The sequence below is a fragment of the Mus musculus genome, chromosome 9 (assembly GCF_000001635.26).
Source record: "Mus musculus strain C57BL/6J chromosome 9, GRCm38.p6 C57BL/6J".
In the NCBI taxonomy this organism is placed as follows: domain Eukaryota; kingdom Metazoa; phylum Chordata; class Mammalia; order Rodentia; family Muridae; genus Mus; species Mus musculus.
The window spans coordinates 66,865,185-66,892,046 of record NC_000075.6 but is presented as its reverse complement, the minus strand read 5'-3'; the positions used below and the strand labels follow the sequence as shown (position 1 = coordinate 66,892,046).

At 42.5% G+C, this 26,862-nt stretch overlaps 1 protein-coding gene and 1 long non-coding RNA gene across 3 annotated transcripts in view; one reads left to right on the top strand and one right to left on the bottom strand.

Moving 5' to 3' along the window:
- The window catches only part of Rab8b (RAB8B, member RAS oncogene family), a 76,097-nt gene that overhangs the window by 27,659 nt on the left and 21,576 nt on the right, over window positions 1–26,862 (top strand). The window contains exon 1 of one of the 2 annotated variants that reach the window (XM_030244336.1): window positions 2,330–2,679. The exons of the other annotated variant lie outside the window; for it this stretch is intronic. The gene's annotated coding sequence lies outside the window, so the exon portion shown is untranslated. Of the gene's footprint in view, window positions 1–2,329; window positions 2,680–26,862 lie in introns of those variants that run through there. 2 annotated transcript variants of the gene reach the window in all.
- Gm40528 lies at window positions 8,144–26,350 on the bottom strand. Its single transcript, XR_870875.2, has 3 exons — window positions 19,395–26,350; window positions 13,536–13,591; window positions 8,144–8,429 (listed from the first exon to the last, which is right to left on the bottom strand). It is a non-coding gene; the product is annotated as a predicted gene, 40528 (long non-coding RNA).

Here is a 26,862-nt window from a genome sequence, read left to right as displayed (position 1 = left end):
TAGGCCTGCCTTTATATGTTACTTGACCTTTCTCCCTTACTGCTTTTAATGTTCTTTCTTTGTTTAGTGCATTTGGTGTTTTGATTATTATGTGACAGGAGGAATTTCTTTTCTGGTCCAGTCTATTTGGAATTCTGTAGGCTTCTTGCATGTTCATGGGCATCTCTTTCTTTAGGTTAGGAAAGTTTTCTTCTATAATTTTGTTGAAGATATTTACTGGCCCTTTAAGTTGGTAATCTTCACTCCCTTCTATACATATTACCTTAAGTTTCGTCTTTGCATTGTGTCCTAGATTTCCTGGATGTTTTGGGTTAGGAGCTTTTTGCTTTTTGCACTTTCTTTAACTGTTGTGTCAATGTTTTCTATGGTATCTTCTGCACCTGAGATTCTCTCTTCTATCTCTTGTATTCTGTTGGTGATTCTTGCATCTATGACTCCTGATCTCTTTCCTAGGTTTTCTTACTCCAGGTTTGTCTCCCTTTGTGATTTCTTTATTGTTTCTATTTCCATTTTTAGATCTTGGATGGTTTTGTTCATTTCCTTCGTCTGTTTGACTGTGTTTTCCTGTAATTCTTTAACGGATTTTTGTGTTTCCTTTTTAAGGGCTTCTAGCTTTTTACCTCTGTTCTCCTGTATTTCTTTAAGGGATTTATGTCCTTCTTAATGTCCTCTATCATCATCATGAGAAGTGATTTTAGAACTGAATCTTGCTTTTCCTGTGTGATGGTGTATCCAAATCTTGCTATGGGGGGAGAATTGGGTTCTGATGATGCCAAGTAATCTTTGTTTCTGTTGCTTATGTTCTTATGCTTGCCTCCCGCCATCTGATTATCTCTAGTGCTGTCTGCCCTTACTCTATCTGACTGGGGCCTGTTCTTCCTGTGATCCTGGTTGTGTCAGAACTCCTCAGAGTTCAGTTGTCTCTGTGATCCTGTGATTCTGGGATCCTGAGATCCTGGGATCCTAGGCATGTTAAAGCACCTGGGAGCTTCCTCTGGGTGTTGTGGGACTGGCTGCAGAGTTCGAATCCAAGGTCTGCTCAGGGTACCGGCCCAGACTAGAAGGAACCTGTGCCAGTGGTCAGGCAGAGTTCCTGGGTACCTGGGTCCTGCTTGTCCAGTTACTTCCAGTGTTGGGGCAGATGTTGTGTCCTCCCTTTATGACCTCTTATTTAAAGTTTTTCTTTTTCGTAACCTACAGAGTCAAATTAGTACTACTTTTTTGCACATGAGTTCATTAGAGCATGAGCAGCCTTCCAGGGGATATACCCCTGAGGAAAACGATTTTCCCTACCCTTGTGCTAGCAACTGCTGGTAGCTCTTAGCTAGCAGTGGGCCTCATGAGCCACTCTCCCATCCAAGCTGGCTTCTTGAGTAGCTTGATCTTTGCAGGTAGCCACACTGCTGTGAGTTTGAGTGCAATGGCCCTGTTATGCACTTCTTAGCATTCATTCCCAACCTCTGGCTCTGAAAGTCGTTATGCCCACTCGTTTGCTCAGCCTTTGGGAAAAAGAGTGTGATACAGATGTCCCATTTATGGCTGAGCACTCCATAGTCTCTTATTGTCTCTGTATTAACCACTGTCCACTGGTGGGGGTGGGAGGGAGGAAGCTTCCCTGATCGGGGCTGAGAGTTGCATCAGCATATGCTATAGTTTTGTGTCAGTGTGACACAAGTTACAGTCACTGGAGAAGAGAGAAACTCAATTGAGAATTTGTCTCATAAGATCCTGCTGTAGGGCATTTTCTTAATTAGTACTTGATGGGGGAGGGCCCAGCCCATTGTGGGTGGTAACAACCTTGGTCTGGTGGTCCTGGATTTTATAAGAAAGCAGTCTTTAGTTCCAGCCTGGTCTATAGAGTGAGTTCCAGGACTGCTAAGGCTACACAGAGAAATCCTGTCCCAAAAACCAAACACAAAGAGCAGGAGAGAGAGAGAGAGCGAGCGAGCAAAAATTAGTTAGCAGCACCCCTCCATAGTCTCTGCATCAGGGTGTTCTTTCCTTGTTTGAATTCCTGGCCTGGCTTTTTAAAATAATGACTACAATGTAGGAGTGTAAGCCCAATAAGTTTTCTATCCCAACTTGTTTTTTTTGTTTCATTACAGCAATAGAAATCCTTAGCTAAGACATATGGGTATAAAGATAAGTACTTAGAAAGTAGTTGGATATTAAACCATAATATTAGCAAAATAGTAGAATGTTCTCTCTTAGGGCCTATAAGCTATAAATACCTGTGAGGGTTTTTTTTTTGCCAGGTTTACAAGACCAGGCATAAATTTCCTCCTGTGGAGTACACGACTCCAATCAGCAGTAGGCTGGTTACCCCGTAGCATCTGTGCCACTGTTACACCAATGGGCATATCATGCCAGGACAGTTACTGTTGTAGCTCACAGTGTTTATGGCTGGACAAGATGGCTGATGACTTTTCTCCCAGCAAGCACTAGTGGTTTTTAATAATGATGGCCTCTCCCATTATAGCTTTGTTTTGAGGTCTCAGGAGACAGTCTTGAGAGATATTATTTGATTCCATTCTGCAGGGTGATCTAATCTGAAGCTCATCTTATTTGTACGATATGTGCCCTGGCCGTCCTGAACTGACTTCAGGGGGAGTTTGTGGTTTTGCAGGCAATTGCTCCCTCAAGTAAAGGCTGTGGTTCATTCCATTCATTTACAGTAAGGTCAGTTACCAAACTCTGCCAAACTCTTCTGCATTTTTTTTTTTTTTTTGTGTGATGGTCCTTTTTTCTCTGGTAAAGCTGGTGGATGCGAGCATCTCAGGGGGAGGAGGGCTTGGGCAGGCACCTTGCTGGGGCAGGATTTCTACTGCTGGGATTCTCTTAAGTCTGATCTTCCCCAGTCTTTTCTGTGTTCCTTTCCCTACAAAATACAGAGAACATGCTAAATTATTGCCCTCCTAAATTTCATACATGTTTTCATTTCCACTACATTTAAGGTTCTAAAGTCATCTCCCCTCCCTTCATCAAAGAGATGTCTTTTCTTATCAGCAATAGATTTTAAAGAACAAAAAAATTTTTTTCCATGTGAATTGCAATTGGGTCATGAAGTCAATTTGGTGTGTCCATAACAACCTTTTGCTTTTAATGGAAGGGAAGAAAATAGTCCAAAATGTAAGAATAGAAAGTAGAGTCTACTTCATGTACAAGGTCAGCCAGGCACAATGGCTCACCCTTTGAGTCCAGCACTCAGGAGACTGATACGTGCTTCAAGTTTGAAGCCAGCTTGTTCTATATAAGATGTTTTAAGCCGACCAAAGCTATATTAGTGAGACAATGTTGGGGGGGAAAGTATAAATCAACTACAGTTTTATCAGATTTTGGTGTGTGTGTGTGTGTGTGTGTGTGTGAGAGAGAGAGAGAGAGAGAGAGAGAGAGAGAGAGAGAGAGAGACTGCTACCCAATTCTATTTCTACCCTGTGGGTCAAAAAAGCTTCACAGCCATTACTGTCCCTTCATCTTGCCATGCAAGATTCAGCTCATTTTTAAAACAAGCCCTTTCAACAGAGGCTGCATTTGACGGGGCAGAGCCCCTTTCCTTGAAAGAAACTGGCCCTTTCACTCTCAAGGCTCTATTGACAGAGCTTTGGCTGCTGGCTTGACTGACTGTGTTTTTTGTTTAGGTCTCTGGGGTAATGAGCTTATTGTCTCTCTTGGTTTTGGGCTTCCTGCTTTTTGGGCTTTCTCAGTGGACCCTGGAAGCCCCTCTGGTGGCTAGAGCAATGGCAAACGTTCCCACACAGCACACAGACTTCTATGGCTTACAGCCGAGACTTTTTTCTAAGTTTTCAGAAAAGGTGGCTTCTGAGGAAAGCAAGATTTTCTTAGCTAACAGGAAGTCATCAGCTCTCTTGGCTTTGCTGGTGGTAGTGCAATGCGTTAGTCTAACTGATGTAATCACACGTTGGGGTTTAGTTCATTGTGGGTATGTTGTACTGTATGTTGATTGAAAAAATTACTCAAACCCCAAGGCTGTTTAAATTGTGATTTCAGGGGTCAGAGTGGGACCGTGCATGGTGTAGAACTCTTCATTTTTTTCAATATTGTTCATGGCTGCAGTGCTCTCTTCTCCATTCTTGAATGAAGAAGACATCTATTTTATGTGTACTAATTGCTGTGCTTTGATTTGTACTTTTGCTTATAACTTAAATGACTCAAATGGCTTTCGTGCCTGTTTCACTTGTGTGTGTTTATACCCTACAGCTGTCCAAATGTGTAACTTCAGAGCATCATTAAGATGCCTCCCAGTAGGATCAATTTAGAGTTTCGAGAACCTGACTGTATTCCAAAGTAATTAATCAATGTCAGGAAGTATTTACTGAGTGCCCGGCACTCACTTGGCAAGCAGAACTGAGATTGCAAATGAAGGGCTCTAAGTAAAAGGTTGGACTCTCTTTTAAAGGGCTCCCCTTTCACCCATTCATTCAAACGGCCACCGGGACTTTCTCACTGAGCTGCTTTCAGTGCCCAGCCTCTTGCTCAAGTCAAATTGGGAAGGTGAAACTAACCAGGTACAACAAAAAAAGTAGCCAAACGCATCCAACGATACCCATCCTAGATCCTCTGGGGTTTGGATTAGAGCACAGCAAGTGGGGGACTTGGGGACCAGAGGGCGGAGTTGTTGAGAATTGAGGCACATCTGTGTCAGGGTTCAGGCAGGATGAATACCACTGCAAACAGCAGAGAATCCTGTCCCTTAGAGATAGGAATACCCACACACCAGAGGATAGAGGTGGCATTTCTGAGATGCTGTCCTAAGGAATTGTGACAAATAGGGTTGGCTATGTTGGGTGGGGCTTTATATTTTAAGGTGGGTAATTACACAAGCTAAAAAGGCCGCTCATGTCCAGCGGTGCTTCTTTCCACTTTGGGAGGAGAGAATGTAAATTACTAACAATCCAAGCTGTGCTGGATTTAGAGGGAAGCGGTACAACCAAATAGCACTGGAGGCACTGGCCATGCCCATGAGCTGCAGCAGTGCTGCTTGACCACATCGCTGACTCAGGGACAGACTTCCTTTTTAGAGGGCCTGACTTGACAGCATATGACATGCGGGTCATTGGGTCAGCCTATCCTAAACTTCCCAGTTGATTGTGAAGCTTCCATAGTCATGATCAGGGCTGCCTTTTGCTTCTACTGGGGCCCCCCACTTGTTAGTCACTTGCTGGCTGGACCTGTCCTTTGGTACCAGAGCATGGCTGAGGCGTGGTCTGAGTACTTACTTGTTCCTGGCCTTTGGCTCACAGGTGAACAGTGGAAGTGTTGGAGGGAATTGTTGCCTCTCTTCACCTTCTATTCTCTATTTCTTTTCTCTCTCTGCTCGTTTATTTTACCTACTCAGTATTGTGGAGATCTGTCCATCAACATCTGCTGGGGTTTGTTAATCCCAAACCTCAGGGGATTACACAGAACCTGACAGCTGAGTGCTGACTGGAGTCCATAGTTTCACCTCCGATCTCTCTGCCCCTCCTTTACTGTCCAAGCTCCTAGTGGCAGGCCTCAGACTGGGCTTAGCTGCTTAGTGACTGGGTGAAAGGTTATGCAAGAGGAGGAAAAGCCCGAGGGTCCCAGCCCCAGGCCCCTCCCACCTGGTGGCTTCTTCCATAGAGATAGTTTCAGTGTGGCCCTGTTTCCTACTGCACAAATCTACCACACTAATATGCTCCTTTCAAGAGACCCCAGGCTTTCAGCCCCAGTAGCACCATTGAGTACTCTGGAGCAGGCTTAGGGGTTGTGTGCTCCCTGTTAATGCTAAACCATCTACCAGTTTGGCTTTCAGCAACTTCATGGCTTGTATACCCAATTCCATTTCTTAAATTCTTTCTGCTGTGGGCTGAAGATAGGAGCACAGTGGGAAAAGGCCTGTCTAATATTTGCAAAGATCTGGGTTCCATTGCTAGCACCACAGAATAAACAGCTCTGTTTTTGAAATGAAGTTCACATGCTGATACCTTTTTAGTATACAATAAATTCCTTTTGTTTTAAATTCATGAAATGATTTGTTAGTCCCTGACTGAGAGATACTTATTTAAAGAAGAAAGTTTCCTTTGCCCATCATCTGTTTTTCCTAAAGTACCTCCTCAGAAACAGGTATAAAAACAGTTTTATTTTCCCACACAAATGTATCCTAATGAAGTAGCATGATATAACAGGGCGAGTAATGGGCTTAAGTCCTGAGATTCAGGTTAGGGCACTTGCTCCATGGTGTCTTTGGCCTCTGTGTCTTTATGTGTAAATAAATAACTGTTATCCCTACCTTCATCTGCAGGTAGTCTGTGATGATCAAAACAAAGAAATGCATTATAAACTATGTTTATTTTATTTTGTAGTTTATAAACTGTCATTATCAGGTGACACAGGGAACTTCAGTGATGTCACAGAACCAGGCTGCTTATTTTTAAATTGTTACGGCCATTTTTTATTTGCAGTGTAGTGTCTTTCTCATTATAAACTTAGAATTGGGAAGATATAACAGTTAGACAAAATTATACCAAGCATCCATCTCATTGTAGAAGATATTTATATCTATTTAAGAGATACCTCTAAATGCCAAGAACAACCACAGATAATATACCCTAGTTTCTGGTTCTTCATAGCTTCATTGTGGAACCAGGCACTGTTTGAAAACAGCTTGTCACAGTCCCTGTCGGCTTGCATGAGATATTTCAGTCATGAGACCAGAAAATTCCTCTGCCCATCCCAACCTTTCATTCGAGTCTCGCTGTAAAGGAGAGCTCCCTCTAACTCAAAGTATATCTTTATTCTCGTTCAAAGGAGGCCATGACCAGGCTGGGGTGTAGCTCTGTGATAAGTAGGTTCTATGTATGCTACAGCCCCAATATTGCCACTAGTAATAAAAAAGAAAAGTTAGGATGATCAAGTCACTTTTGATTTATCTAGAACTATGTTTCAAAAATACATCTATTGGGCTGGTGAGATGGCTCAGTGAGTAAGAGCACCCGACTGCTCTTCCGAAGGTCTGGAGTTCAAATCCCAGCAACCACATGGTGGCTCACAACCATCTGTAACGAGGTCTGACGCCCTCTTCTGGAGTGTCTGAAGACAGCTACAGTGTACTTACATATAATAAATAAATAAATCTTTAAAAAAATACATCTATTGATTGATTGTGTCTATGTGTTGGTGTGGATATATGTGTATGCACAAGCAGTTGCCATAGCATGTAAATAGAGATCAGAAGACAACTAGGGGAAGTTGGCCTCTTCACTGAATGGGTTTGAGAATTGAACTCAGGTTGTTGGGGTTGGCAGCAGGCACCTTAACCCACAGAGCCATCTCACCAGCCCTAGTCCCTGGGCCTATATTAAGCTATTCAAAGAAGAAATACCTAGTATTTGGATCAGCCATGAATTGACTCACTTTTGCCTTTGTGATCTAGGAGTGACCTAGGTCAACTGTTTCTTTCCAGATTCTTTATAGTTTGAGTTAGTCCCTCCAGGGTGGAGTCTAAGAAGAAATTCTGGTAGATGACTTGAGGCAGAATTCTCATCCTTGGTGCAAGGAAGGGAGCTCAGGTGTGGAGTGTGGCAGGTATGAATTGGGACTTAAGCTTTACCCTTAAGATCTCCAGTCCCCAGTCCCCAGTCCCATGGCTCTACTCACCCTGATCCCTCCTGCCTGCAGTTTTTGACATTGCTATTAACCATTATCCAGAATGTTAAGTGAAAAACTGTAGATATAAACTGTCTATGAGTTTTAAATTACTTTTATTACAGTATAGTTATTCTCTTTTATTAATATCTTGCTATGCTCAATTCATAAGTTAAATTTTGTGATGTTTATATATTGGTCAGATACTTCTAGGTTCATGGTAGCATTCCATCATGATAAGCCCATTATATGTTAAAAGTGATTTTTAATAACAGCTGACCCTGCAAACGAACATCATGGTTTAGCTTAGCCTATCATTTTGTTTAATGAAGCCAAGTTGGAGTTTATTAAGACATTTTAGCAGAGATATAAGCAACAGGCATTAGCGGGGAAAGAGGTGCTTAGGAAAAGGACAGCACATGCCCAGGAGTGAGCACGAGCTGCTTCTTCTTCTTCTTCTTCTTCTTCTTTTTTTTTTTTTTTTTTTTTTGGTTTTCTCGAGACAGGGTTTCTCTGTGTAGCCCTGGCTGTCCTGGAACCTCCCGAGTACTGGGATTAAAGGCTAAGAGTTACATGGCCTGGCCCGTTTAAAATGTGGGCAGTCATATGACATACTATGTCTGCATCATAGTAAAGGGTGACTGTCTTCTGTGGTTTATTGCATGTCTGTATCTAAAGCCATCAGTGATACGGTATACTGGGAGTGCTTGCTCACATCCTCACAGCAGCCTCTCTGACAGCGAGCTGTATCGTGCTACTGGGTGCTGCTGCTGCCAGGTATCAAAAACAGGAAGCACCCCCCCCTAAAAAAAAAGACAGGAAAGGATCAGAATTCAAAATACCACTTCTATTGGGTACATATGTCTCACACTATGATGGTCAGGGGCTGTCTGTAGCTAGGGTTTGATACTGTCAGAGTTTTCAGGCATCCATTGACTTGGGATGATTCCCTCATGAGTAAAGGCTACTATGGCATCACACACAAGCTACTTAGCCTGTTGGAGTCTCAGGTTCTTTATTGCAGGGGATGAGAATGCCATCGATAATGCAGTTGCATCGTTTATGTCACTGTGCTCATTACACAAGTGATTTTGGCGTCAGAAGTTCATATTATCTGTAGGCTGACTTACTATAAATCAAAACCAATAGGTTTCTGTTGTTGTTTGTTTTTAAACATTATTCTTTATTTTTCTTCTACTTTGTTGAGAGCAGGGAACTACTGTGTAGTCCAGGCTAACCTCAAACTCATTGCCCTCTTGCTTCAACCTCCTGAATGCTGGGGGTTACAGGCATGCCCATCATATCTGGCTAATATTATCATTGTATATGTTTGATAATATTCAATTCCAGTGAATGAATCATCAAAACCCTTAGTGTATTTAGTGAGAATTTCAATCTTGACCCAGTGTAGTTCATCTGCTGGGAGGTTCATCTGCTGGGAGGTTCATCTGCTAAGGGGCAACGTGAACCGGGAAGGAGAATGAATACTATGTTGTCTTAAATTTTAAGTCAAATTTGTTTATAAACAAGAAGGAAAGTTTTCCCTTGCTATGCTTTCCATTTGTGACAGGCAGGTGACACTTGTTTAGTGCCACCTTTCGGGGAAATAGTCCTGCAGTAGCTTGTGCAAACAGCTTTCGAGCAGGCAGTTTGACATCGTAGCTTCCTCATCTGTCTTAGTTCCTGCTTCTGAAGACACCCAAGTGTGGAGCAGGCTTTGCAGCCAGCCTGGTGTTAGCCTGGAGCTGCTGAGCACCCAGCACTCTCCTTTGCAGTGTACTCGGTGCCTGGCTCAGTATCCGGCTTCTGGAGGTGCCCCAGTCTCTGTAAAGTGAAACCTTGACATTTGCCCTTTCATTAGTCACAAAAGCATGTCTTTTATATTTGCGTCAGCAAAACCTTCCTGTCTGCATCCTATGAAGCAGCCGTAGTGTGTTCCTGTCTGGTGTGCTGAGACCACTTCCCACTAAGGCTGCAAACTCTGAACAGGGCTAAGCCGGCCACTTCTCAACTTAAGTCTCAGTCTCTGAATGTCTGCTTAAAGCCTTTAGCCTGGAGGCCAGTAAATGTATATCGCTTACCCAAAGTAGATTGAATGTCAGCTTTCCAGAATGTGTGGGGTTTTTTGTTTGTTTGGTTTTGTTTTTGTTTTGTTTTTTGCATTCTTCTGTCATCCTCAGAATTCCTGCCGTCCTATGTTGGTGCTCTCCTGTTGCCCACACGCCCAGTACCATTTTCCTTCATGCTCTTTCTGCTTGCAGACCATTTACAGCTCTAGCCACACCATCATTGTGCTGTGTTTCTTAATGCCTTTGCATCATGGTCATGTGTGTTTCCCACCCTAATGACTGTGCTGGGCCAAACTGGGAGCATGAATATTGTGGCCACTAGATTAGGAAATCCTGCCCCAGGCTTGCCTGCGTACATCTTGAAATGACAGTGAGTCTGTGTCAGATAGTTGTGTTTGTTTTCTGTCACTAACTTAGGGTTCCAGTGCTACCAGAGCACCTTGGGTAAGCCACAAACTAGGAAAATGAGCTTGACATTGGAAATCAACTTCAAGTGCAGAGGTAACATTTTCAAGTGATGTTCCTTTTGCTTTCAAACAAACAAACAAACAAACAAACTCTCTCGACTGTATATATATGAAATCATTCTGGCTGTCTTCCCCAACAAGTAAAAGCTTAGAATTCTCCATGCTCTGCACCCATGAATTTACTTTAAAATAATATGTGTGCCTAGTTCTGTTTTGTTTTATTTTGTTTTAGGTTTAACATCCCCTTGTTATATGGAATCTTAGGAATAGAAAGATAAGCTAAAATATATCAAACAAGCCAGGTGTGGTTGCAAATGTAATTCCAGCACTCAGGAGGCTAAAGCATGAAGAACATGAATTTGAGTTTGAGATTGTCCAACCCCAACTCCTTGCCCCCATCTCCAAAACAAAACAAAACAAAATAAAACCAAAAACACCCCAAAGTAACTTTTGTCCTTTATGTGGAAGTTAAATACGATCCGCAGGCAAGCAGCTTTTAAAAGCCAAATGAATTCACTTTATCAAAGATTATACTGTTGTCTTCTTCTGTTCATAGCTGATTCGAGTAATTGGATAAATTATAGGATGGCAAACTTGGAATTATCTGAGCTAATCACAGCTAGGGATAGACTGGACGAATAGTGTCTACAGATGATGTCTGCGTGCATGGGTCCTTTCATACAGAAGCCACAAACCACAGATTCTGCAGGGAAGCTGGTGCTTAGCCTTCCCTTTGTCTTCACACATTCTCTTGCAGGTGGCAGCAGGTAAACTGGAAGTATAGGATTAGGAAGTGGGAGACAAGTTTGGGCAGTCGATAGATAGACAATGTATGTAGCTACAGCTGCCATAGTTCCTGGGAAATAGCTGCTGCTCTTTTACTTCTGATTAATTCTATTTCTTTCCCATTCCCACTCTTACCAGCTATGCTTCTGGCCAGCTCACTTCCCTGCGGAGTCTTGATAACAACAGAAATACTAACAAATGGAGAACTGACTCCCCAAATGCAGTCTTCTCCTTCACACAGAGTGAGTGAGCTGGTTCTTTGGCATGGCTCTTTATTGCCCCATGTAAACAACATGTCTGATGTTGAGATCTTTGCAGGGATAGCCACCTAGAGCTGCTCTAATCCAGAATTTTAGGAATATTCATATTGAGTGCTGTTTCAGTTACAGTGTATGTAATATTTTCCTCAGGATTACTTAAGGCAAGAATAGCGTAAGAGTGGGCACCAGTTTCAACTTCATGGTTTTGAAAATCCTCCCTTACACCGCCCTAATGTAAGCTACTCTGTGTCACATGTCACTTTCCATGTGCTCTTGTTTCCTACATAGCTGTGGACATGGTAAACCTTATGTTTCGGTACTTTTATAATGTTTAATCTTAATAATGTTCAAAGATTACTTTTAACAGCTTCAAAGCATTTCTCCATGTTGGGTAAGGTCTTATGGCTACTGTGGGAAGGAGAAGTAAGGGTGGGGTGGGATGGAGACCAAAAGCTATTTTCAAGGAAGCTGTTCCCCAGCTATTGTGAGAATCAGGTCCATCTCCTCTGGAGCTCGAGAGCTCACATTAGAGATCTCCAAATGAGTCTTGTATTTCTGTATTTAATGCCTGTCAGTTGGGGCAGCTAATTGCCTGGGGACAACGTGTCTAAAAAGCATATGTTTTGTAATTGAAATGTGTGCTGGAGAAAAGCAGATGCTGATAGATCCTGGGAAATTGTTAACATCCATCTCCAAGATCAAGAAAGGACTGCCAGTTTTGACAGAATTGGAAAAGGCAGATAAATTGGATAATTCTCTTACCCAAGACTGGAAACAAGTCAGTGGAAATACCTGTGCGTTTAAAAAATCATATTATATATTTTAAAGTATTTGCACAAAATAAAATATATGATGAGCATATTACCTTGTCCTCTTTTCTCCCCCCCCCCCACTGTCAGACTCCTCCATCTCCTCAATAGTTTTACTGTGCTTTCATGGTGAATATACACACATGATTTTATGGGACTGTAAAGTCTAGGAACCACAAAGGAGAGAAAGCATAGGTTATCTGTCTTTCTAAGGCTGGCTTAACTTACGTAACGTGATCATTTCTAGCTGCATCCATTTTCCTGCAAATGGCCTAACTTCCTTCTTCATTATGACAGACGAAAATTTCCATTGTGTGCGTATTATACGCTTTCTTTGCCCTCTGCCCCACTGATAGATACTTAGGTTAGTTACAGAAGTTGGCTGTTGTGAATAGTTTCACAGTAAACGTTGATGCCTGAATAGGATTGTGCAATAGCCTCTTCTTAGCTACTGGAGGGATAGAAGGGCCTTTATCTCAATTTCAATTTGGTTTTATTTTTTAAAAGCTGAAAAAATAATTTGAAATATCTTTGGTCACTTTGTTTGTTTATTTGTTTGTTTTTTGAGATAAGGTTTCTCTGTGTAGCTCGGGATGTCCTGGAACTCACTCTTTTGACCATGCTGACCTTGAACTCACAGAGATTTGCCTACCTCTGTCTCCCAAGTGCTAGAAATTAAAGGTGTGCACCGTCACTGTCTGGCTATCTTTGGTCCCTTTTAAGAGAATGAATGAAATATGGTACTGACTCTCTAAAACATTTTAATATTAGGCTGATTTATAAAACATCTCTCATGAGAATGCTGCAAGATCTTTCCTCCTTTCCCACTCTTCTCTTGTTTGCATACTGGAATCTTGTAGCAGAGAAATACGGAAATATGGATTAAATGCAAAATCTGCTGTAGCATGTGTTGACAACGCCTACATTTTAGACTTTAAATATAGTTGTTCCTCATTCTCTGTGTTCTTGAAGCTTGAGGCAAATAGCTGGGTGAACAAAAGAAGTGAAAGAAAATGTGTGTTCGTCTCCATCACTGGGTCAGACCAGACTGTACCCCTAGATCTGCAGCTTAAAGATTTTAGATTTATCAAGGTAGCTGCTTTATTATAAATTCTTTTGTTTTTCTTCCTCCTCCTCCTCCTCTTCTTCCTCCTCCTTTTTTCTTTAAAGAATAAACCAGGGAAGAGATTTGTACAGAATCCTCTAGTGTTTGTAAAGTTTGGAAACTGAGTTACTCATCTTCAGGTGGAGACTTTCTACATACATAGGTAGGCGCCATTGGGCACGTGGAGGGTATAAAGTGTGTTAATTACTTTCACATGGCTGTGACCAGATACTTGACAGCTTAAAGGAGGAATACGACTTATTTGGGCTCATGGTTTCAGAGGGTCTCAGTTGACCATGGCAGCAAAGGCATGACTACTTTCCTGAGCCTTTTATGCCTCACATTGTGGCCAACCAGAGACCCCAGGTGAGTATGACCTAATTAGTGAACTACTTCCGGTAGCCAGAACCTACCTTCTAAAGGCTCCACAGCCTCCAGGGTACCGCCTACAAGCCGGGAGAACATGAGCCTGCGAGAGACAGTTCCAATTCAATACATGACTCTCACTGTTGTGAGTTTTAAATTATTGTATCACAGGAATTTGAGCTTACAAGTCAGAATATGTAGTCAGTAGTAGTTTTCCATTTCTTCTTCTTTTTTTTTTAAAGATTTATTTATTTATTATATGTAAGTACACTGTAGCTGTCTTCAGACGCACCAGAAGAGGGCATCAGATCTCTGTTACAGGTGGTTGTGAGCCACCATGTGGTGGCTGGGATTTGAGCTTCGGACCTTTGGAAGAGCAGTCGGGTGCTCTTACCCCCTGAGCCATCTCACCAGCCCCCAGTTTTCCATTTCTTATGAGAGAAATAATATTCTGCTTGTGCCATTTCTGCTAATTTTGTCTTACTTCGCTGTTGCATATGCCATCTTTCTGCTTTAACATTGTTATCTGTCACTTGTTCCAGTTATCCACCTGTCGTCAGGTGCAGTGGACTGTGGAGCTGCTTGATCTGACTGCGCTTCTGCAGCATGAGCTAGCTTCGGCAGCACGAGCTAGCATCAGCAGCATGAGCTAGCTTCGGCAGCACGAGCTAGCATCAGCAGCATGAGCTAGCTTCGGCAGCACGAGCTAGCATCAGCAGCATGAGCTAGCTTCGGCAGCACGAGCTAGCATCAGCAGCATGAGCTAGCTTCGGCAGCACGAGCTAGCATCAGCAGCATGAGCTAGCTTCGGCAGCACGAGCTAGCATCAGCAGCATGAGCTAGCTTCGGCAGCACGAGCTAGCATCAGCAGCATGAGCTAGCTTCGGCAGCACGAGCTAGCATTAGCTTGATGAGGCAGAGGCTTCGCTGACTGATTCAGAGTGCTGTGTTTGCCCTTAGGTTGATTTCACAACCTCTCATTTCTGCAGAAAAGGTAGCTGGGAAGCAGCAGCAGCTTGGGCTTGCAGGACTGAGTCTTTAGATCCCCTTTCTGCCTCCAGGAATTTGGTACAGGCTCCTCCCCTGCTCCCCACCCCCAGTTTGTTGATTTGTATTAATTGGATGGGGTGAATTTTAAGTTTTTCATTTTGCACTATATAACCTGAAATTCTTCTAAACAAAGTGACTGGGAATTTTCCCAGAAAATAATCAAATTATTGTTAAAGTTGTTTCAGCCCTAGGGCATGAATACTTGTTTTTTTTATAGTTCCTGTTTAAAGAATTTAGTCTGAGAGGGAACTCAGCTAATTTTTTGTTTTTGGATCGCACACTGTGTCATATTGTGACTTAATTCTGTTACGTTTTAGCCTTTCTTTTTAGCCTTTACTCATTTCTAAGTGAATGGGTAGTATAACGAACATCTAGTACCTGGGCAGATCTAAGAGATCTACTCCATGTCTTACAGCTTGTATGTGTGTATCTGTGTGTGTGTGTGTGTGTGTGTGTGTGTATGTGTGTGTGTGTGTGTGCATGTGTATGTGCATGCGCACAGCATTGTTGGAATGTAGTTTTCATTTTTCCCTGAATTAACTTAAGTGATTTGGCAATCTGTTTTTTTGCCCATGGCGATAATGTGTAAAATGAGGGATTTGCTCTTTGTTTTTAAAATTATTTTTTCGGTGACTACAGTTTTCCCTTCACCCCAAGTGGAAAAAAAAGACTGAATTGTCAAGTACAGACCGGACAATTCCAGGTTTAAAGGGTCTGATGACTCATGCCACAGGGGTTTCCTGCTGTAGAGGCGTCTTTCTTGGCAGCAGTGGATGGAGCAGAGGACACCCAGCTGGTTTCATTTTGGAGAAGTTTTTTTCTTGGGATGGTCATGAACCAATCATGGGGAGAAAAATGGAAGTCTCAGAGCCTTCCGAACTTTAATTTTTCAGGAAGGGTAGTTCTCCTATTTAACCTTTTGTGAACAGAGATTAAAGACAGAACATCTGTTCACAGAGAATCTGTAAAATCTCTCTTGATAATATTAAACTCATTGTCACTTCTGGACTTACACTTAAGGCACAGTTCTTGTGTGTGTGTGTGTGTGTGTGTGTGTGTGTGTGTGTGTGTATGGTGTGTGTGTGTGTTATATGTGTATGTATGTGCAGGTACAAGCTTTCAAACGCCCATGTCATTCCCGGTTAGCTCTCTCTGCCTTGTGCTTGTGAGTCAGGACTAAGCCCTGAGCTACTGCTCCAGTGCCATGTGTCTATGAAGGCCAGAGGCCAACTCTGGGGTCGTTGCTCAGGAGCTGCCCATGTTGTCCCTTGAGACAGCCTTTAAGGCCTGGAGCTGGCTGGTAGGGCTAGGCAGGGATCTGCCCATCTCTGCTTCCCCATCGCTGGCATCACACGCATGTACTGCCACACTCAGCTTGCTGCATGGCTTCTGCGGCTTGAACCCAGACTTGGGCTTGCAGGGCTAGAACTTTATTGACTGAGCCATCCTTTCAGCCCCTTCATCTCCGTTTGAAATCACAAGGATTGCAATTGCTTAGTCACCTGCAAGTGGTGAGCTGAATGCTGGGTGAATTCTGCTACCTCCTTAATTGGATTTAGCATAGTCACTGATACCTGAATGTTTCTGCAAATGTTACCTGTGCTGAAGCTATTATTATGCTTCATTTGCTATTTCTAGGTCTTGACACAGGTAGTTATCATTTGATTTACTTCCCCTTCATCTCCCCCAAAAACATTTTAAGGGTTAATTATGTCATTCTATTTTAATGTTAAGGGTTAAAGATCTTTGAAATTCTAAAATACATTTAAAAGTTTGGGCACTGGAAGTATGGCTCAGTTATTAAAACTGTGTACTGCCCTTGCAGAGGACCCACAGTTGGTTCCCAGCACTTGTCTTAGGCAGCTCACAGCCACCTATAATTCTGACGCCCTCTGGCCTCCATGGGCACCTGCACACATGTGGTACATATAAACTCATGCAGCCTTTGGTGATAGCTTTGGAGAAGAGCTTTCATTCTCATTAGGTGCAAATATTTGAATAGTTCCCAGTTGATAGAACTGTTTGGGAAGGATTGGGAGGAATTGCATCATTGGATAGAAGTGTCACTGGGGACATGTGATGAGGTTATAAAATCCCATGCCATTCCCAGCATTTTTATGCTTTATACTTATGGATCAAGATGTAAGCTCTGAGCTACTGCTTCAGGGTCATGCCTGCCTATTGCCGTGTTCCCCTCCATGATGATGATCTGCTCACCCTCTGAACTGAAAGCCCTCGATAAACTCTGTCTTCTATTAAGTTGCCTTGGTCATGGAGTTTCTGCACAGCAATAGGAAAGTACTAAGACAGAGTTGGTATCAGGAATAGGGTCTTACCCTGAGTGCAGCACTCCCTTTATTCTATTTAACACGAGGCCTTTCTCTGAACTTCTCATATCTTTGAGCATAAGACTTGGCTACAACATTAAATTGCCTAATGTTCTTTTTCTCCTCCAACTGTATAATTTTTAATTCTTTTTGCTCTGCTTGGTTTTTTCTAACTGTAGATCTGCATAAGAATAATACAAGACAGAGTCAATAATAGGCTGTCTTGAAATCTCCACTACCAACAAAGTTAGTCCTAAACTCTTCAGTTTAGCCTCAAGCAAATTCTTAGGACAAGGGCAAAAGGCAGCCAAATTCTTTGCCAATATATCACAATAATGGTCTCTAGACTGGTTGCTAACATTGTTCTCCTCTGAAAGCTCTTAAGCCAGGTCTTTATATTCTACATAGCTCTTAGCACTACTGTCTTCCAAGCTCCAACAGGGATGGCCTGTTAACCCTGCTTATAGTGTTCAGTTGCTTTTTAGATCTTCCACAGTCCTCCACACACACATGCACATAAAAGAAAGTTCTTAAAGTAAAAGCATGCATATGGGTTCAGGACACAGTTCAGCGGTGCACAGTTCAGTGGTACACAGTTCAGCGGTACACAGTTCAGCGGTACACAGTTCAGTGGTACACAGGTCAGTGGTACACAGGTCAGTGGTAGACAGTTCAGCAGTGCACAGCTTAGCAGTACACGGTTCAGTGGTGCACAGTTCAGTGGTACACAGTTTAGTGGTGCACAGTTCAGTGGTACACAGTTCAGTGGTACACAGTTCAGCGGTACACAGTTCAGTGGTACACAGTTCAGTGGTGCACAGCTTAGCAGTACACAGGTCAGTGGTACACAGTTCAATGGTGCACAGCTTAGCAGTACACAGGTCAGTGGTACACAGTTCAGTGGTGCACAGTTCAGCAGTACACAATTCAGCAGTACACAGTTCAGTGGTGCACAGTTCAGTGGTGCACAGTTCAGTGGTGCACAGTTCAGTGGTACACAGTTCAGCAGTACACAGTTCAGTGGTGCACAGTTCAGTGGTGCACAGTTCAGTGGTACACAGGTCAGTGGTGCAGTGCTTGTTTAGTATTTACACAGCTCAGGTTCTATCCCCAACACTGCCAAACAAATTAAACAGTGCATAAATAAGCACAGTGGTTTTTATTCAGTCATGTATGTTTGTGGCCTAAGGAAACAGTAAGGATTCTTCCTCAGTTTCTAGAATGAATTCCTGAGTTTGTTATCTCTTGTTAGCACAGTCAGATCTAATAGGTACAGCTGCCTTATGAAGTAGTCTTATGTCAAGTTACATTGAATTGAGATATAAGTAGAAAATTCTGAAATAGTGCAAAGCTATGCAGCTTTTTTGAGCAGGAAATGGCATTTTGTGTTACTGTTTATTTCTACCACAAATGGGGCTTAGCTTACCACTTCCTCTTCATAGAATAGAACTGAAGAAATAGGAAAGAAAGGTCCAGTGCATCTCTGAGGATGTCAGGTGTCTTTGTAAAGGTTAAGTTGTATTTTCTGATATCTTGTTTGTAGAGTATATGTAGATTTCTTTAAAGTAGATTCCTCTCAGTGAGTAAGTGTACTGACTGCTCTTCTGAAGGTCCTGAGTTCAATCCCAGCAACCACATGGTGGCTCACAACCATCTGTAATGAGATCTGGCGCCTTCTTCTGGTGCATCTGAAGACAGCTACAGTATACTTATTTATAATAATAAATAAATCTTTGGGCCAGAGGGGGCGGGGGCCGGCTAGAGCAAGTGGGGTCGACTGGAGCAAGCAGAAGTCCTAAATTCAATTCCCAACAACCACATGAAGGCTCACAACCATCTGTCCAGCTACAGTGTACTCAACATACATAAAATAAATAAATAAAGCTTTAAAGTAGATATCAACATTTGAGAAGCTTTTCCCCACCCCCATTTCTGAAATAGTTCAGGAATGTAAATAGACAAACTACATAACCCATATGCAGATAGCTTGGGGCTGGCTTGTTTGTTCTGAAAGATTTATTTATTTATTTATTTATTTATTTATTTAATGTATGTGAGTACACTGTTGCTCTCTTCAGACACACCAGAAGAGGGAATCAGATCTCATTACAGATGGTTGTGAGCTAACGTGTGGTTGCTGGGAATTGAACTCAGGAAGAGCAACCAGTGCCCTTAACTGCTGAGCCATCTCTCCAGCCCCATCAAGTGTGCTTTTAAACTGGAGTACATCTTTCCTTTTTTCTTCATAAAAGCACAATGCTAAATTTCTGCCTCTTAAAGTGCATCAAAGGACATAGACAATCCACGTAGGTTCAGCACTTTGAGTAAACCTGTCTTGAAATTCTACATTGCCGTCATTTATTGAAAGACTGAGTGATCCAGAAAATGGACTTTCCTACCACACTTCTAGTGCCTGCAGCTAGAAGATCAGATCATAAAACAAAACAAAACAAGACGTGAGTGACAACAGCAACCCCTAAACTTCAGTAGGAATCAGGTAGGGAAGCGAAGCTGAAGAAGGCCCCTTACCTCTCCCCACTCCTCATTTCCACGATTCAGGCTACAGCTTCCCCCGAGTGTCCCAGGACAGAATGCATCAAGTCACAGCTCATGCTGAAGGTCAGGAGAGCTGGCCCGCTGCCCTCCCAGAGAGCATTCCCATGGCCAGGCTAAAAGCAGTCTTTCCCACACTCAGCTGACTTTCACCCTCACTCACCCGGGATGCCCCTCTTCTCTTGTCGGAGGTACTATGGTTGTTAGTATCTGTCAACTAGTTTGACTCCAGTGTAGAAGAGGTTACCACTCTGTCCCTTCTTGCATGTTAAATTATTTCTAACTTGCAGGATAAAAGGTGGCCCATTCTTTTCTTCCATCAGAGTTCCTTTTCCCTGTGAGGTCCAGCAACTGTGGGTTGGGCTAGGCTCAGTGTTTTTTCCTAGGCTCTGGTGAAATCCGTCTCTCCAGCTGGCTCCAGCTGCCTCACTGGTTTCTGAAAACCAACCGTATTATAAGCAGTACTGTGAATGAACACACACTCCACATCACACCTTTCTGGTGTCTTGAAGTCCAGTGTTCTGTGGATATTCCCAGAAAATGCTTTTTCCTCAGAGATGTAAGCACAGCCCAGGGGAAGGAATTGGCGGGGGGGGGGGGGGGGGGGTCCTTCTTCCTTCTCTCATTGAATGGAAAATCAGGACTCCTTTGTCTTGTCCAGTTCCCCTACCCAACACAGAGAGCCTTCTCAACATGGTAACTCACTACAGCAGCAGTTCTTTTTCTTTTTTTTCGAGACAGGGTTTCTCTGTATAGCCCTGGCCATCCTGGAACTCACCTTGTAGACCAAGGTGACCTCAAACTCAGAAATCCGCCTGCCTCTGCCTCCCAAGTGCTGGGACTAAAGGCGTGTGCCACCATGCCTGGCTCACAGCAGCAGTTCTTAACCTGTAGGTCTTAACCCCTTTGGGGGTCAAATGATCCTTTCTTAGGGGTCACCTAAGACCATTGGAAAACACAGATATTTGCATTATGATTCATAACAGTAGCAACTTTACAGTTATGAAGTAGCAATGAAAATAATTTTATGGTTGCAGTCACCACAACACAGGAACTGAATTAAGGGGCCGCAGAGTGGAAGGTTGAAAACCACTGCACCTATAGGCTCACAGGCCCTCTATATTGAACAGGGGTGATAGGCCTGCTTGTCTGCAGCTAAGTCTTTTTAAGTACCTTTCATTACTAAAACTTGGCTTGGCTTTCCTAAATGTGGTGAATGGATATCTCCCTTCATATTTGTTTTCCAAACCTCTAATGTTTGCTTTAAATTTCTATTATTTATCTTTTATTTTGTATGTATGTGTGGGTCAGATGTCAGTGTTAGGTGTTTTCCTCTGTCACTTTTGACTATTTTTTGAAGCATATGTCTCAACAAACCTGTAGCTTATTGTTTTGGCTATGCTGCTTGGCCCAAGAAGAACACACCCACCCCAGAGCATCCCTGACCCCACAATGCTGGGGTCATAGTGCCACATCTAATGTTTAGTTTTGTTTTTTAACATGTATTTGAGGTCCTCATGCTTGACTAGTAAGCACTTATCCTCTGAGCCATCACCCCAGCCATGATTTACTTTCAAAAAAATCATGTTTGTTTGCTTGTTTTTTTCTGAGACAAGGTCTCAGTATGTAGCCCTGGCTGTCCTGGAACTCACTAAGTAGACTAGGCTGACCTCAAATTCACAGAGATCTGCCTGCCTCTGCCTCCTAAGTGCTGGGATGAAAGGCGCGTACTACCACATCCAGTTTTCAAAGATGCTTTTTAAAAAAAAAATGTAAATGAAAAGAGTTGGAGAGACGACTCGGCAGTTAAGAGCATTTTCTGTTCTTCTAGAGGACCCTAGTTCAGTTCCCAGTATCCTCATAGAGCAGATAACAACTGCCTGTAATTGCAGCTCCAGGGGATCTGACACCCTCTTTTAGCCTCTATAAATACCCACACACCTGTGCATACCACACACATGTACACATACCTTCACAGGCAGCACAGATAGACACATAAATAAAAATAAAGAAATCGTACATGTACATGAAAGTATTGCTAATACAAAATACTCCTATATCCATGTACCTATTACTTGATTTTAAAAATAATAAATTAAAGGGCTGGAGAGATGGCTCAGCAGGTAGGAGCACATACTGATCGTTGAGAGGATCTGAGTTCAGTTCTTAGCACCTATCTCAGGTAGTTCACAACTGTCTTAAGTCCATCCCCAGGGGAATACCACAGCTCTGGCCTCCATAAGCACTTGCACTGATGTGCATATAGGTGTACACACACACACAATTGAAAGATAAATCTTTTTTAAAAATTAGTGAGTTAAAAATAGAATCAACCCCTTGTGAATCCTTACTCCCTTCATTTCTTTCCAGAAGTAATAGTTATCCTTAATTTGTTACCAACCATTCTCATGCATGTTTTTATGCTTTATTATATTTTATTATTTTATGTGTATGCTATTTTACCTGTACCTGTATCTGTGCGTCTTCTGTATCAGTGCTCATGGTAGCCAGAAGAGGGCATTGGATCCCCTGAGTCTAGAGTTACAGACAGTTGTGAGCTGACATGTGGGTGCTGGGAATTGAACCCCCAGGTCCTCTAGAAAAGCAACCATTGCTCTTAACTGCTGAGCCATCATATTTATGGAGATATTTTACAGTTTAATTATCCTCTGGCGTAAGTATAAATGATACTACTTCACACATGGATGTACTACGTGCTAATGAAACAGACTTTTTTGTAGTGGTTTTAGAGAATTCCAGTAATAATTTGACTGTATTTCTGAACTTATTTTTTTTCCAGTTAATGTTATGTTAAATTCAGCCCTGTTGACAGGTGTGTTGACAGGTGTGTTGACAGGTGTGTTGACAGGTGTGGCATAGCTAAGTGCCTCAGTGCAGTCACTCTTTGAATAACAAGAGTGTATTCTTGGTGTTCTCTCCTGGTGGTAGGCATCTCAGATGTTGCCCTTTAGTGAATAGGCATCACAGGCCTGGGCTTCTTGTTCATGTCTCTTGGGGCAGTCCTTTGTTTGCTTGTTTGTTTGTTTGTTTGTTTGTTTGAGACAGGGTTCCCCTGTATAAGCTCAGACTGTCCAGGAACTCACTGTTTAGACCAGGCTGGCCTCTAACTAACAGATCTGCCTGCCTCTGCCTCCTGAGTGCTAGGATTGAAGATGTGCAGCATCATGTTGGGCTGCAGTTGTGATCTTAAAATGTAAACAATTTAATCTTTAATCCATCATGCATGAGTCTTTATGACTGATGAAATTCCCACATTTATCTGGGCCCATTTTCTTAGCCATGAGAACAAACCTGTGCTCTCCAGGATTCTTGCCAGGCCTGTGATTCTGTGGTTCTATTTCCTCTCCTGCCTTTTATAGTGAATAGCACGAATCAATTGTGAGCTGCCATTTCTATGAGAATCATTCAGAAAAAAAATGTCAAAATGAAAATGGCTTTGAGTCCCTTGGGAGTGTTTTTTTTTTTTTTTTTTTTACAGTTTGTTTCTTATGTTGTTGGAATAGATAAATACTAATGGGGAAGCCAAGTCAGTTTAAGACTATGAAAAAGAAAAATTGTAGTGGGTATATTTGAGCAGTGCAGCCTCGACCGGGGAGTCTGGTCTCCCAAGGTAGATGATGGTTTGGATTGCCAGCTGGATGAGCCTCCACGTTGCTATGAAGTAACTCATGAAGTGTTCTCAAGTCAGGGCAACACAAAGCTATCATTTTGAACATGAATTATTATATTATTCATTGCCAAAAGCTGATGCTCTTTAAAAGTCTATTGAAATCGGATGACTCTTTTGACCTTAAACATAGCTAAGCTCCTTCAGAAAGCTATGCTTTTTAGAGATGTAATAGCCCTCTTCAATCTTACTCTTTTTCAAAATGTTTATTTATTTTATCTGTGTGTAAAGGTGTTTTGCCCACACACCTCACAGAAACCTGTACTGTGGTTGTTGATGCTGGCATTTGTGGCAGCTCCTCCCCCTCCTCTCCACAGCTCCTTTGGGGAATTAGAACAGGCCAGGAGGGCTGGAGGACTGTCCTGGCTGTCACCATCACAGTTTAGCAGAGGTGGCATCAGAGTCTTGGATTGCCCATATCTTGCCTATGTATTTTCTGTTTCTTGATTAAGCAGTGGTTGAAGTGAACGTCAGAGAAGTACAGCTGGCACCAGTCAGTGGAGTGGACTGATATGCGTGTCGGCAGCATGACTCTGGTCATGGCTTACCCACGTCACACAGATGCAAATATGAAATTGTATTAATGATACAAATTTGAATATTATAAAAGATATGATTTATGCCAAGCAGGCTTTCCACTCTTGAGCTATTTATAGTAGCCCTGTGTACCGGGGAAGTAACTCAGCTTCATTATTGCAAGGATGGGCCTTAACCTGAATCTTGGGGTGAATTAGTTCAATCTTGGTAAGTCCCAAGGCAGTGGTTACTGCAGGAAGTAGGACTTAGCCCACCAGAGCATGATGTTCCAATGACAAGTCCTTGAGAAATAAGACAGGGGGCTGGAGAGAGAACTTATTAGTAAAGTTCCAAGTACAGGGACTTGAGTTTAATCCTATGTTTAAAAAAAAAAAAAAAAGCTGAATGTTGAGCTCCACATGCTTGGAAGGTGGGATTCTGGGGCTCCCTGGCCAGCCAGCCTCGCTTTCCTCTCCAGGCCAGTAAGAGAGAGGCTGGTGAGATGCTTCGATGGATAAAAGTGTTTACTGCAAAACCTGTCAACCTGAGTTCAGTCTCTGAGACTCAGGCAGCGGAAGGGGTGACCAGATTCCCACAAGTTGTCCTCTGATTCCCACTGTGGCATGCCCTACCTTCAATAAATAAATACAGGGATTTTTAAAGAGGTGACTCATGCCAGAGGATCTGCATTTTAGGCTGAACTCTGATCTTTTCACACACACACACACACACACACACACACACACACACTGATGTGCACCCACTCTATACATGAATACACATAAAATAAAGAGCTATTACTGGCATTTTTATTAATGTTACAGTTTTTCTCTTACCTAGCTAGTTTCCAAATACTTGAGACTGTTCTATTATATTTATTTACAGCTTTAAGGCACAGTAACTGAGCAGTACTACTTTATATTACTTTATTTTAATCCTCTAAGCTACTGTGGCTACCTCCCAGCCAAAGTTCCTGAGATACTTGCATTTTCTGCCTATCTCTGCTGTTTTCTCATGGTGTTTCCTAGACCCTCTCCTTGTAGCTGAATTCCTATTTCCTCTCTATCCTGCCCTCTTTAACTGGGAAGAAGTCCTGTTCTAGTCTCTCCCCTGCTCAGTTATTGGGTGATCAGCTAGCTTTATTGACCAATCAGAGAATAATTGGGGAACAAAAAACACAACATCAAGACGGGAGATTCTCAGAGTAAGGATTGCAGTCACATTTGGGGGCACCGAACACAGCATTTGAATCATACAAGGATAATCTTTACATTATGCCTCCAGAGGGGAGAGATGAAGGAAGGAAAAAAGAAAGGAAGAGTCATGAAGACAAGGGCATCATAAAAGGGAATAGGTAGCTGGACTGTTCTCTTCTCATCTTGCTTTTGTTGTCAGGAGCTGACATTAGTCAGAGGATAAACTGGAACCTTTAGAAAGGCAGAGATGAGGGAGGTACAGAGGAAAGAGCTGGGACCCCTGGACTGAGGGTCTCTGAACATGTCTCTGCTGGGCTTACTCTCTGAGTTAGCAGCTACATTAAGCTAATTGGAGTTGAAGTCTGTTACTTGTAGTTCAGAGTATCCTAACCAATATAATTCTATCGTAATTACTCTCTTGTCTCAGAAAAGGAAATATTAAAGTGAATGTTGGTTTTCTGCATTTCTATTGGTATTATTGTCAAGCTAATTATAAATATCTTCATTTTTAGGGGGAGAGATTTTATATCACTGTAACTATTATGAGAACACGCATGCTTGTCTGTGTTTGGGTGTGCATACATGTGTGTGCACTTGTCAGTAATATTAATACCCTTCGTTTCTAGTGAAAGATCCTGATTGTGTTTCCACGTTAGCTAACCAACTATACTCTGCAGCTAAAGCAATGCCAAATACCACCATTCACAAAGAAGTTGTTCTCTGACCTCCACTTCTGCTATGGAGATAGCTTGTTCCCACGCATATGTAAGGAAAGAAAGAAAAACAAGCTTTAAACAAATTAAATTTAATAGTGTTTATGAGCCCAGAATGATTCATGAGTCAGGTGGACCCCAGAATAGGATAGGTTCAGTGATGCTCCAGGGCTACCACACGGCTGGATAGCAGTTACAGGTCAGGGCAAATGAGATAGGGAGAAAGAAGCCCTCTTAACTACAACTTGGCATTTGCCTTATTTTGAACCTGGTTTGACTAAAGCTTGGCTGATGGGATTGACTGAGACCATTTTTTCCTTATAAGGCAAATCACTGAGGTAGCCTAGTGCTGAGTGAAGTTGGATTTTCCTGTCTCTGGAGCATCTGAGAATGGAGGCTTTCTCAAGCCACATTTGGTTGGGGTTAAGGAGGTCAAGCACATTTCACAGATCCACTGTCTCTCCATTTTGAAGCACGCACGCACCTCAGTGCTGGGTGATGTCTTCCTGATTTGTGAGGTACTCAGCAGAACTTGCAAATCTGAAGTCTCACTTCTCACCCTCCAGTCCTCCTCGCCACTCCTATTAGTGGGTTTTATTTCTGTGATGTGGCTCACTAGTTAAGAGCACACACTCTTCCAGGGGACTTGGGTTCTTTCCTTTCTTTTCTTGTTTTCTTGTTTTCTTTTCTTGTTGTTTTTGTTTGTTTGTTTGTTTGTTTGTTTCTGAGACAGGGTCTCTCTACATATAGCCCTGGCTCTCCAGGAACTCATCATGTAGACCAGGCTGGCCTTGAACTCAGAGGTTCACCTGCCTCAGCCTCCCAAGTGCCATAACATTTTTGAATGTTAGTTTTAGGAAACACTTACTGAATGCCTACTGAGTGTTAGGCATTGTTCTTTATGTGGGAGCTAGAAAGAGCTAAAGACTGGAAGAAGGATTTTTTGTTTTGTTTTAATTTATTGTACACTTGAGCTTTATGTGGCGTGCGCACACACACACACACACACACACACACACACACACACACACACCATGTCCATGTATGGACGTCAAAGGGCAGCTTTAAGGAATTCTCTCTTCCACTGTGGGATCCCGGATTGAACTCAGGCTGCCAAGTACTTTTTTTTTTTTTAACCAATTTGAGTCACATTGCCTGGCAAAAGAGGATCTCTATGGGTCATTGTTATACTGGATTTGGGGGTATTTTAAAAAGTCAAATGACAATAAAGACTGGTGTCTACACCTGAAACAAGTGAGGGCAGACACAGGTGCTATGGGATGCTTGCAGCACTAGTCACACTACTAAGTTTTGCTTACAGTTCCAACTGC